Below are 11,229 nucleotides of genomic sequence, written 5' to 3'. Positions count from 1 at the left end.
TTAAGGTGTACATAGCTGTCTGTATGCACAGGTATATATGGACATCACAATTCTATAGTCAGATGTGAGTTCAGACATGGGTTGAAATTAGCTGAGTGTAGGAGCAATATGACCATCAGTGCTACCAGTGGGACTCCAGGCCAGATCTACCTGTACTCAGGTCCAGGATTTTGTGTGCTACAGCCAATTGGCTGATGAACCTGTTTAAACAGTCCAGCACCTCACTGATATACTGGATGAGGGATCTCCTGGCTGTGTGCTATCCTTATTAACTGAGTCATATCTAGGGTGGGTGCAGAGTGTAATAGACTGAGCAGAGTTTTGCATAATATGTGTGGTACATTTTACATAGCACTGTGATTTCCTAGTATGTCAGTGGCAGATCAGTATATAGATAGATAGGAACCACTGATAGACATTTGGCACTGTAGGGAACCCATTCTACTGCAAAAATTGTTGTAGTCTGCACATTCTACATCTGTCTGGCCAGTGGTTCCTCCTTCCCCTTATATGTAGGCCTTTGTCCTGTCCTGCACCAGTACCAGGCTTTGTTCTCAGTTGCTGCTTTATTTAGTTGTAGTTATGGTGTGACAGGGTTAGAAGTTGTAACACCACACACAGGGTTATGGACTTCACACCTCTGACTGTACCTGTTTTGCAAGTTTGTCCAACATTGTACCCCATACATCTGCTGCGGACATGAGACAGTTTGTATTGCACTGTTATTATAAGGCTACATGTTGGCCATACCTCTCAAACTCTTACAGCCAGACATCTGGACAGGGCCATATATAACTGTAGGACACAGGCCCAAACATGGGGACAAGGTCTTAATATTGCTGTTACAAACGTAGACAGTTGGTAGACTGGTATCATATTAGCTTGCATTTTCTTATGGGTATGAATTCTGTATCCCAACTGTCTGTCATTTATGTTTTCACATCAACCTTTACTGATTTGCCAATATTTTGCCAGACAAATGCAATGTTATGACAAATGGAACAGATATATGAGGCATACATGTGGACATTCTGCAAAACCCTGTCATTCATGGGGTATGGATGGTGCCCACTGACTTGTTGTCAGTACTAACACAGTTACATGTCAGACTTTAAATTCTGGTGCTACACTGACTTGTCACAACCTGCTGTTCTACTAAGCACCATCTAGGTTACTCAGAGCTGTGTACTGTCCATATCTGTGCCCCCTGTCCCTCCATTGTCTCTGGCTTTGTCCAGAATTCCTGCAGTAATAAATACTGACATCTGGACAGTGTGTAGAACTCCTACCATAGATGTAGCACATGTTCAGAATAGTAGACACAGCCAGTCTCCAACCATGGACCTTATCAACAACAGTAATGTACTTAGCCCACTAAGCCATGACAGCCACGACTTAGTGCAGTCTACATCCTGACACTATTAACCATACACATACATAGCACATTGACCTCTGCATATTGCGAAATGGAACATATTAGTAAGTTGATTGGGACAGCCCTGGGAATGTGCAGTCTGCGGCTATTATCTTACAAACATAATATGTTACTGCAGTAGTATGGGAAGACAGATGTGTCAGGGGTAGGGGATGATACTTCTCAACTGTACAGATTTTCTTAGAATGTCCAGATGTTTGCCTCATCTTTTAGGTCCCTTTTTCATAAAATGATGGTTTTCTGGCAACTTACTGGCAAATCATTAAAGACTGAAGTTAGAAGATAATGACAGACTTTTGAGTTTCAGACTTCATAGCCTTCAGAAAATTAATGCTAATGCACAACCTGTTATTCTATCAACTTTCTAGGTTTCTAAGTGCAATATTTAACAATTGTCCCTCTTTTTGGGCCTTTATTCCCCTTTTCTTTATGGCTTTGTACAGATTGTTTGCTGTAAGATGTTGAAAGGTATGTAGTAGGGGACTCCAACGTTGACATCCATGCATCTGTCCTATGACCCTATTGTTTGCAAGCCCCCTCAGATATAGTGCAGTGGGTTTTGCTGGCTTGTGGCCTACTGCATATTCTGGGGCAGCCAGTATTTGACAGAGAGGCCCTGCTGTACTACATAGCTGTCAGTTTTCTGCTGCTATCCCAGTAGCCCACTTTATTCCCTTGCATACATGCAGCAATACCATACATATGCTACCACAGTCTACTACCCCATTCATTTGTTGTTAGGAAGAGTGACTTACCTTGTGCCTGTAGCAGTTGAGAGGAAAGTGCTTCAGGGCTGACTTTGTCAGATGCACATGGTACACACCCTATACATGGTAAGGTACAGGTAGTGTGGTGTGGCTGGCTTCCTTTTTACTAGGTCTGTGAGTCAGAGTGAGTTGTCAGTCCCTGGGTTCCTAGGTTGTCAGTGCATGTGCTATGCATTGCCTCTTTGCCAAAGCCAGGGTGCACTGGGCACATCTATGTCTACCTACAGGGACAGTTTCAGAGGGTTCTTCCTCTGAGTCCCCCTGTAACTGTGGGGACCTTGACACTGGAGGGGGGGGTGCATGTCCCTTCCTGTGATGTTCCTGCCACAGCTGTTTCTGCAGGATCATATTGTGTAACATGGCACATACTATGAACATGTGTGCACATGTGGCTGGATAGTACTGCAGGGCTCTACCGGAAATGTCAAAGTAGTGGAACCATGGCTTAAGCAACTCAAACACATGCTCTGTTATGTTCCTAGTTTGCGCATGTGCCTCATTATGGTGTTCCTCAGTGGGTGTGTGTGTGCATTTCTGATGGGTCTCATCATCCACGTTTACAGTGCATAACCAGCATCTCCCAGTAGATGGCCGTATGGATGTCCCCCCAGCAAATGTCTGGTAGAGGTCTGATGCATGCCAGATGTGGGAGTTGTGATAACTGCCAGTGCTGCCAGCTGACACATTCATGATAATGTCCTGGACTTTGCACTTGACCTGGCAGTTGATGGAGTGATACCCTTTGTGGTTAACATAGAGTCTACCTTCCTCATCGGGTGGTGCTTTGATGTGCACATGAGTGCAGTCTATGGCACCAAGTACTTCTGGGTAGTGTGCTACATGGCAGAAGAGATGCATATTGCTGGTCATCTCCTAACAGGTTCAGGGTAAACAAATGTGCTCACTGGCATGTGTTAGCATGACATCCAGGAACTGGTGGAGTACCCTGGATGTGGATGCCTTTGAGACCCCCATAATGTCCCCAGTTGGTCTTTAGAAAGTACCTTTAGCTAGTATTCTTAAGGCTACACATATCTTTGTTTCCACTCGGATGGGTTTCCCTCTATTAGCTCTGGATCTGAGGTAAAGGCGGCAGAGCTCGGTGAGTTCCTGTAGAATGTCCCTTTCCACCCTGTAGCGCTCTACTATCTCCAGCTCATGTAGCTCCTGAAAGGTTACCCTGGACCTGAACACTCTTCTCCTTCTTAGTCTGGGCCTATTGTCTGCATCAGCATAATCACTGACCTTAGCCTCTAGCACATAGAGATGTAGCAGAACAGCAGCAGCTCCTATCATTTTGTCTATTACAATTCCCAAGTGTGCACTTCAATGGTGCAGAGTATGTGGAGAAAAAGCAGATTGAAGAGTGCATGCATACTTTATACTGGTGTGCTGCAGATGCAGCCTGTGTAATTGGCTGACTATGATACATTCCACCTGCCAGGTATATCACTGAGGGGTTTGAATGGTCCAGTGTCAGTGGAACAGGGCTTATTGGTCATTTATACTTGATTGGCTTTCCCAGGCTATTTCCTTTTATTTATTTATTTATTTATTTATTTATTTATTTATTTGTAATTTCTTCCACTGCTATGTGCTGCAGTGCACCATTCAAACCTGTGGCAATATTGTAAACATTGCTAATCAGTTTGGATGCTCCCCTGTACATAGGCATACTTAGCTTTTCTTTAACCAGATAAAACATGTGCTACGGGGGTAAGAATAACTTAGCAGCCTCAGACATGCCCCCCTGCTTAGCTGTGCATAGCTGAGAGTAAACAGGTGCTGCTAGGCTCCAATCTGCTTAAACATGGCGTGACACCCCCTCTTTTGATGTTAGCTATCTGTTCTACCTATACCAACACAGTTTTAGCCCTACCACAGTTAGTACCTGCAGACACGGTGAATGTTTTTACTATTCAATAACCCTGGCTCATTTACATACACCTAGTTGCATATATCCTGGATACTGCACTACACCATGGCCTATCTCCTTAGCAACCACTGTAACCTGCCATTGTATGACTTTGCATGCTAGGTACTATAATGCAATACTTTTGCATATGTGTAAATGTCATATTTTACAGTTTTTTTTTTTTTTTGCAAAATGGCATGTTTCCATGGCACTGCGGGTTGCTTAAACGTAAAATATGTATTAAAAAAAGATTAATTTTTCATAATTCGCATTGCTTTTTTAACTCACTGGCCATAATTTTGGCAATTTGCATGACTACTGTGCAATATCCACCCTCTCTTTTGGGCTTTTACAGCTCCTGATTAAAATTTATACTCCAGTACAATGTTTGTAACCATGTGCATTTGTTATACTGCCACTGAATCTATCTGCTTGCTGAACTACAAATTCACCTCATTTGCATGGTTTTCACCAGCTTATGAGGTGATTTGCATTCTGCAGACACCTCCATGCCTGCATGATGTCCACACGCTTGTGCACACCCCCAGCCCTGTTTCCTGAATTGTTCAGCAGCCATGTTCCATGATCAGGCTGCAACACTTTTCCTATATGGAGAATCACTCTGTGTAGGGTTTATTGTTCATTCTCAGGACGTAACTACTATTGCTCTATTAAGAGTGTATTAAATTTACACAAGCTGCCACACAATCTGTAAAGGTTTCTTAGGGAATTTTTTAGGAAATATTTTTATGTAATAAAGGTACCAAACATACTAAAAAATAAAAAATGATGTGTAGAATGGGCATACATTTATATATGTTTAGTTACTTTAGCCTCAATTCTACTTTAATTAGATTTAATACACTCTTACATCACACCAGAGATTTAAATGGTAAATTCAAGCCACACATTTTTTTTTCATGCCACTATTACCATAAAGTATGGGTATAATTCCCCCATTTAGTGTATGTATTTTAACAAGAGGGAAGAGCATAGGGTGACACAAGAGTGGTGGGAGATGCACACAGGTGGGTTATATCTTATGTAGAAGGGCCAGTCTGAAGGAGATTGGAGACTGTAAAGTGGTGGCGGGGAAAGTGTAGTTAGGCAGCATAGGATGGTAGTTTGTAGGATGACACTGGTGATCAAGAAGAAGAAGAGAGTGTGAGAGCAGCACCAAGGATCAAATGGTGGAACATGAAAAAGGGTAATTGTGAGATGGAGTTCAGGGAAGAGTTAAGACAGGCACTGGGTGGCAGTGAAGAGTTACCGAATAGCTGGGTAACTACAGCAGAGCTAGTAAGGGAGATGGCTAGAAAGGTGCTTGGTGTGACATCTGGAAAGAGGAAGGAGGACAAGGAGACCTGGTGGTGGAATGAGGAAGTACAGGAAAGTATATAGAGAAAGGTGTTGGTGAAGAAGAAGTGGGATTGACAGAGAGATGAAGAAAGTAGACAGGAGTATAAGGAGATGAGGTGCATGGCAAAGAGAGAGGTGGCGAAGGCTAAGGATAAGGCGTATGAAGAGTTGCATGAAAGGTTGGACACTAAGGAGAGAGAAAAGGACCTGTACCGATTGGCTAGACAGAGGGATCGAGCCAGTAAAGATGTGCAGCAGGTAAGGGTGATAAAGGATAATGAGGGAAACGTACTCATAAGCAAGGAGAGTGTGTTGAATAGAAAGAAAGAGTACTTTGAGTGGCTGATGAATGAAGAGAATGAGAGGTAGAAAAGGTTGGATGATGTGCGGATAGTGAATCATGAAGTGCAGTGGATTAGCAAGGAGGAAGTAAGGATAGCTATGAAGAGGATGAAGAATGGAAGATGACATACCTGTGGAAGCATGAAGGTGTTTAGGTGAAATGGCAGTGGAGTTTTTAACTAGATTTTTAATGAAATCTTGGAAAGTAAGAGGATGCCTGAGGAATGGAGAAAAAGTGTTTTGGTACCGATTTTTAAGAATAAGGGTGATGTGCAGAGCTGTAGTAACTACAGAGGGATTACATTGATCAGTCACAGCATGAAGTTATGGGAAAGAGTAGTGGAAGCTAGGTTAAGAAGGGAGATGATGACTAGTGATCAGCAGTATGGCTTCATGTCAGGAAAAAGCAATACAGATGCAATGTTTGCCCTGAGAGTGTTGATGGAGAAGTACAGAGAAGGTCACAAGGAGTTTCATTGTGTCTTTGTGGACTTAGAGAATGCATATGACAGGGTGCCTAGAGAGGAGTTGTGGTATTGTATGAGGAAATCAGGAGTGTCAGAGAAGTATGTAAGAGTGGTACAGGATATGTACGAGGGCAGTGTGACAGCGGTGACGTCTGCGGTGGGAGTGACAGATGCATTTTAGGTGGAAGTGGGATTACATCAAGGATCAGCTCTGACCCTTTCTTATTTGCAATGGTGATGGACAGGTTGACAGACCAGATCAGATAGGAGTCCCCGTGGACTATGATGTTTGCAGATGACATTGTGATCTGTAGTGAGAGTAGGGAACAGGTGGAGGAGACCCTGGAGTGGTGGAGATATGCTCTAGAAAGAAGAAGAATGAAGGTCAGCAGGACTAAGGCAGAATATATGTGTGTGAATGAGAGGGAAGATAGAGGAATGGTGAGGATGCAGGGAGTAGAGGTGGCGAAGGTGGATGAGTTTAAATACTTGGGATCAACAGTTCAGTGTAATGGTGAGTGTGGAAGAAAGGTGAAGAATAAAGTACAGGCAGGATCGAGTGGGTGGAGAAGAGTGTCAGGAGTGATTTGTGACAGACGAGTACCAGTAAGAGTGAAAGGGAAGGTCTACAAAAGGGTAGTGAGACCAGCTATGTTATATGGGTTGGAGACAGTAGCAATGACAAAAAGGCAGGAGTCAGAGCTGGATGTGGCACAGTTAAAGATGTTAAGATTTGCACTGGGTGTGATGAGGGTAGACAGGATTAGGAAAAGTATATTAGAGAGTCAGCCCAGGTTAGAAGGTTTGGAGACAAAGCCAGAGAGGCAAGATTACATTAGTTTGGACATGTGCTGAGGAGGGATGCAGAGTATATTGGGAAAAAGATGCTAAGGATGAAGCTGCCAGGTAACAGGAAAAGAGGAAGGCCTAAGATAAGGTTTACGGATGTGGTGAGAGAGGACATGCAGGTGGTTGGTGTGACAGAGCAAGATGCAGAGGACAGGAAGAAATGGAAACAGTTGATCTGCTGTGGCAACCCCTAATGGGAGCAGCCGAAATAATAATAATAAGAAGAAGAAGCGCGCATACTCATGCACACACATGCACACCTTTATTCAATATTGGTTTACTTCATCCACTGTTTTCTGTATTTTTGTGTGTTTTTTCTGCTGGTTTTTATTGTAGAAATATTATTTGGGTCTGTAAACATGAAAACTGAAAACTGCCATGACAGTTTTTTTTCAACCGCAAAGCATCGACATTTTTTCTGAGCTGTAAATAACATATAATAATTTTTATGCACACTAATACATATGGATGGATGTTTATTAGATATTACTGCACAAATATGTATTTATATTTATATTGTTCTAATTAGATAACGTCTATGGTTATATAGCTGTACGTGTTTTTTTCTGCAATGTATCTAGTTAGCTGGTTTATTTATCTACCTATGTATATGATTTTAGGTCTTGTCACTGACCTGATGAAGGCTTTATTGCATTATTTAGCCAAAAGTGATTTTAGTTAAAAGTCAGCCTTTTTATATGTATGTTATGCTTTTCTTAATACCTGATTGTGGAATGTGGGTTGCAGTTAGATAGGTAGTGTTTTCTTTAACTAGGATTTAGTTTGATCTAATCAGTAGTGTGTGTAGGTGGGTACTTGCTGATCTTAAATGCACTTTTACAACCCTATTTATATTGTATCCCTGGAATAGGCTGGTTTAAAATTAAATAAGCCATATGTTGTTTACATCTGTTTCTAAATGTATGAAAACTGATATGTTTAACATTGTAAAGTATTTCAAGGATCGCTTGTCTGTGATGAATAAAGGCTTGTTGATTTGGAACACTACCTGGGTTTCATGATGTTTGGAAATTATTGTGACTGAGCTCATCAATGAAGTTTTAAGTCTACTAGTTTTTCTGTTTTTTATTTTTTATTTTTTTCTAATCATGATGGGTGCTGCATAAAGAAATGAATGGAGAAAATAAGATGTTGCTAAAGAATTCCTTGAGTAGTTAATGAGAAAGACTTTGGGTTGTGTCTGCAGAGGATGCCAAACTTTTAGTGAGGTTCCTTGATGGCTTGAGTGTTGCATTAAGTATACCTTAAGCTATTATCAATTAAGATACCAAAAAGCATTGTGTTAGAAACTGTTTCAATTGAGGTATTATTTGCTGATGTGATGTTGAAGGATTGTTTCTGTGCTGACAGAGATTTGGGTAAAAACAACAGGGGGGATTCAATAAAGCCTACATAGTCATTTTTCACCATGTGCATGTTGCGGAGGGATGCACACATGGCAGCGGAAACATTTAGATTCATTAAGCGGTATGTAGCAGTGTGCAGCAGTGCGCAAATGAGGTAAACACCATGATATGCCAATTACAGCATAAGCAGCTGAATTACATGCTAATTAACCAAAGTAACATGGTGGAGCTATTCAACAAGCTATAAAGCAACCATGCATACTCCATGCTGATGTTCCCTGTGAATTCCACCACTTTTGGAATACAGCCATGGAAAGGAGTCTACATGGGCAGAATAAAAAGTAAAAGGTATGAGATTTGGACAGAACTGACCTTAACATGTAACAACATTAGGTGCAGGCTGGATGCAACAAAAGGAGAGTAACATAGGTTCATAGGTTCATAGGTTGGTAATAGACTATCAGCCCTAGGGCTTATATAAGCCTAACCATAACAATTCCATGGCTATTTCTTCCCACACTATTTAATTCCCTGGACCCCTGTCTAGCAGGGTGACTGATGTGATTCCCGGGGTGAATTTCCTTTCTCCCATCCAATCATCAAGGTTCCTTTTGAAGAGGGCCAAAGAGGCACTCTGCTAGACATGTATGGGCAGTCTATTTCAGAGTCTGGGTAGTCTCTGGGTCAGGAACCTATCCCTCCAGCATATTTTGTTTATTGTGATGACAAGGTTTAGATCCCTGGAGTGTGTGGCTCTGAGGGATTGGGATTTCTTTAAGTGTAGCATGTCCAACAGCTCTGAGTTTGGCATGGCCTTATATGTTAAGCAGAAATCGCCTCAGAGTAGACGATATGAGACAGAGTATAGCTGGAGTTTTTTAAGGTGGTCTGCATATGGCATCTGCTTTAGACCTGTGATTCTTTTAGTGAGGCATTTCTGTGGCCTTTCCAGTTGTTGTAGATGTCTTGAGAGGTACATACCAAATGGGGCATTGTATTCTATAATGGGTCTAATGAGGGATGAGTACAGAGGGACAATGACCTCCTTTTTTCTGGATGAAAAGCCCTTAGTGATGAGGTGTGCTACATAGAAGGATTTCCTGACTGTTGTGGCGATGTGGTTATTGAAGGTGAGACCACTGTCCATCTGTGTCCCTAAGTCTCTTATCACACTTTCAGTGTTTATTGTACTGCCACCTATGTGGTAATTCATGGGTACATGTTTTTTTCCCAAAAGGGATAACTATACATTTCTTGCCATTGAGCTTGAGCCCATGGCTCTGGTTCCAAGCATCTGTTTCTGTAAGGCCCTTTTGTAGAGTATTGACGTCATTTGGGGATTTAATAATGGCTCCCAGTTTGCAGTCATATGCGAACTTTGTTTGCCAGAGTCCCTTAGTGTTGGCCTGTACTTCAGAGAAGTAGATGCCAAACAAGAGAGGTCCCAGGACTAAACCCTGAGGTACTTCACTTGTCATTTGTCTGGAGCTGCATTTGGAGTCAGCTACTTTTACAGTGTGGTTTCTGTCAGTAAGCCAGTTGGCAACTCATCGAGTAACGTAGGGATTAATGAACAGCTTAGTAAGTTTATCAATGATTCCAGAGTGGGGGGTGGTGTCAAAGGCCTTGGCAAGGTCCAGATAGGCTGTGTGGACAATAGCAACATAATCCTTTTTTTCACATTAACAGAAATGCAGCTTTGTTCTCCCACCCCCAAATGAGCAGTATACTTGTAACTAATGCAGACAGATAAAAGTCTAAAAGTGTGTGCTAGTCAAAATAAAAATAAAAACCATTAAACAGACTATTCATAGTTATATGTCAGCATACGCAGTATGTAGCTGATGAAATGCAGGTATATCAACTAAAAATCAGTACTCCTCTGTGCAGATATGTCCCAAAGTAATATCCTCTTCTGTGTTCATCACATAAAACAATTCAACTCGCCTTCAATTTCCTTAGCTACATGGTTGCTGTCTGGTGCAGATTCAGGGCTGTCAGCATGTTGAAGATGTAAATGATATCTGAACTCATTAGAATTGTTGAATCCTCAAAAATTAGACTGGACCTGTGTAGGTATGGAAACATAGTGCAGGCACTCTCTCAGTGTTTGTATTTCATGGATGGTGACTGTGAATGCTTACATCAGGTGGATGTGTCAGGTTAGACTTACAAAGTGTTATATGTACATCTGTCAAGGTTGGAAATGCAAGTAAGCAGCACACAGTTTATAGGTTCTTTCACTAACATCCAACCACCACTTCTTTTGTTGGCAAATTGTGTTTTCTTTGTCAGTTTTTTATCGTTATTTTTTTTTTGGCCACTGTTTGCCTGATGTGACACTTAGTGCAATCATGGGAAACATATGAATGAATGGCAGTTTTGGCTGTGCTTATCTCATTTGTGTGACAATGCACAATGGGCAAAAGGGAGACATTAAGAATGATTAGTAAATAAGTGAATTGCATGTAACTATTACAGTGGCAGCATTGCTAAACTATGACAGTTAGTACTGAGGCTGTGGAATACATCTGCTACTTAAATGACTCTGTGGCAGCAGGTGTTAATGTAGTTAATGTAACGATACATTACTTTTTGGGACCAGATGGTACTGGGTTCAAATACAGTTGTATGTCATACTTTAAAATACTTTTCATTACACAGTGATAATGCAATGACAAGAATTGTTTATAGATGTATTTTTGTGTGTTGGCATATCACAGCAGTA

Source organism: Protopterus annectens, chromosome 5.part0, assembly GCF_019279795.1.
Source record: "Protopterus annectens isolate FY-2018-M chromosome 5.part0, PAN1.0, whole genome shotgun sequence".
Taxonomy (NCBI): Eukaryota; Metazoa; Chordata; order Ceratodontiformes; family Protopteridae; genus Protopterus; species Protopterus annectens.
Note: the sequence above shows the minus strand (reverse complement) of the source record.